General features: G+C 47.9%; 1 pseudogene; it reads right to left on the bottom strand.

Moving 5' to 3' along the window:
* Positions 1 to 2,500, bottom strand: part of LOC133628229 (28S ribosomal RNA) — an 8,765-nt pseudogene that overhangs the window by 3,197 nt on the left and 3,068 nt on the right.

The raw sequence follows: 2,500 nt of genomic DNA, 5'->3' as shown, positions 1-2,500 counted from the left end.
TTTGGCAAGATCGACAAATACTACCCCCAAGGCATGATGTTCCTTTTTAGCATTTTGTATAATAAGCTGCAGCAGTTTTAAGTTCTCTGCACAGCCGGCCGATTGAATAAAGCCTCTTTGCCTCGGATTAATAGGACATGCTTTGGCTAGCCTGGCTGTTAAAATTCTTGAGAATAATCTCAAGATGGCTGAGCCAATAGTAATTGGACGCCAGTTATTGATATCGATTAGGCGCCCCGGATCAGCTGCTTTGGGTAACAGTACAGACCGACATTCTTTTACCTTGTCAGGGACCTCACCAGTTGTTAGCCACAGGTTGAACAGTTCAGCGATGCGAGTGAAGTCTGGGTCGATCTTGGCCAGGTCCTTCACCTTCACCCCATCAGGTCCTGGAGATGATTCAGTGTTCATCTCTTTGATGTTTTTAGCAATTTCTTTTGCAGTTATCAAGGATTCAAATGCCGTGTTGTCTGCTAGGCCCGAAGAACGAAAGTCTGCCAGTCCCTTGAATGTTCCCGGTGATTCCCACCTGGATTTGAACACCCTGTGTATTTCCTCCAGAGGGATATCACACTGGGGGGATTCCTTTTCGTCCAAGATGATGCCGGCCAGCTTCCCCCTGTTCAGATGAAACAGCCGCTGGAATCTCAGGAATGCACCCCTCCTCCGGGCCCTCTTTTTCATCCACTCTTTCGAGTGTTTTGAAGAGGTGGTGATTTTGGCCTCCCGGATTTTTCGGGACTGGTTGGCGTGCAGCTCAGCAGTCCTCCGATGTAACAAATTATAATATTCGTCGATTGCCTCCTTGCTTAAGGATAGGTGGTCTTTGCCTTTGATCACCTTTTTAGCCAGGTCGTGGAAAAAGTCCTTTTTCTTGGATGTTAAACTTTTTGATAATATTTTCCGGTAAAACCCTTTAATGTAGTTTTTCTCCTGCCCCCCCAAGTCCTCGGGTTGCTCCCGAATTGGCACAGTCTCTGTAACAGTTTCTGTAATAAATTCCAGTTGTTTTGCAGTCACCGAGTTGTTCAGATCTCTTCTTTTATCACTAATTTGTTTTGCTGTTTTGGTTGTGATGTGCTCTGCAATAAGTTTGTTGATGTTCTTACTCCCCTGAAATTTTTTGTCCAATATTTTCAGCAGTTCTATTTCCTCCTCAGTCCAACACTGCTTGTGCTTGCCCCTATTGTTCTTTTCTTTGGGACGGGAGGCTGCAATTCTTTCATTGTTTCGTGTAACTGGGTGAGCCAGTCTTTTGTGCTGTCCCAGGCCGATCTTTGTCCCGAAGGATGCCTGGCATTCCTCACAGGTCCAGCCCTTGGGTGGAGAGGCCGTCGGCAGCCCTTTACATTTTGGGTAGTGGCAGGCAATGCTGTGGTGTTTTTCCCCAGTCCTCCCGCATTTAGCACACTGGAACAGGACTTTTTTATTTCCATGCGCTCGTTTCAGGTGATCTAAAATGCCCTGCGCGTTGTTAAACTGCACCCCGCAGCAAGGGCAGGCTAGGTTTCTGTCCGGGATTTTTATTATTGGAGTTAGGGCTGCTGCCGGCTCGCAGCCGCGGCTATACAAAGGCGATGTTGATTCACCGCGGGGATTAGCCGGAGGTGTTAACGGCTCCCCGCTGGGGATTAGCGTAATTGTTGATTCACCGGCCGGCGCTTCTAAGGTTTCAAAGGCTTCAAAGGCTTTGTTCGGAGGGCGGTTGCCTAGCTCCCTGTCCCTCTGTAGAGGGTGGGGACGGCTAGCTTGGTTCCCGGGACGGTTAATATTGTCCGAAAGAGGAGGGGGGGCAGGCTCCTCGTACGGCTCAGGTAAAACAGACAATTTATCAAGGCACAGTGTAAGATCAGAGAGACCAAATTTAGAATTTAAAAACTCCAATGTGTTAAAATTAAACTGTGAATTTAAACACTCGAAATCGTTAAAAATAAACCCGTTTTTATCGGACACATCTTTTAAAAACCCCGGATCGTTTAAATGACCCCCCCCTTTGTTACACATGGATTTTAAAAACCGCGGATCGTTCAAATGAAATTCATTTTTATCGGACACAGATTTAAAACCGAAAACATTATCCCGGGCAGCCCACAATTCTGCCCAGCTGGTTTGGGTGGCTACAGAAATAAAATCCACTCTCAACGGTTGCCTCATTCCAGGAATTCCTGTCGGACCGGTCTGGCCGGGCGGAGACAATAGCTAGTCAGTCCGGTATTGAGGGTAAGACAATAGCTAATCAGCACACCCCTCAGGTGCTGGTAGCTGCGCCCAGTTTTCCCACGGGCTCGGGCTTGAGACTGCAAAGTTTATTTGCAGTCAGAGAAACTTTGTAACACCGAGTTTTTACTGCTGTACGTTCGGTGAGTTCGCACAGCAAAAAAGGGAGATTTTAACTCCCGGCACTGGGGCAGAGACCAGCTTAGTTACCCGGTAGGGTATCCAGCGGGACCACGTGGAGGTGTGGTCTCTGCGGCTGAGCCCAGTTAGTAACTATGAGCCC

The sequence above is a fragment of the Colius striatus genome, chromosome 28 (genome assembly GCF_028858725.1).
Source record: "Colius striatus isolate bColStr4 chromosome 28, bColStr4.1.hap1, whole genome shotgun sequence".
NCBI classification, from domain to species: Eukaryota; Metazoa; Chordata; class Aves; order Coliiformes; family Coliidae; genus Colius; species Colius striatus.
This window is presented reverse-complemented; position numbering and strand designations above follow the sequence as displayed.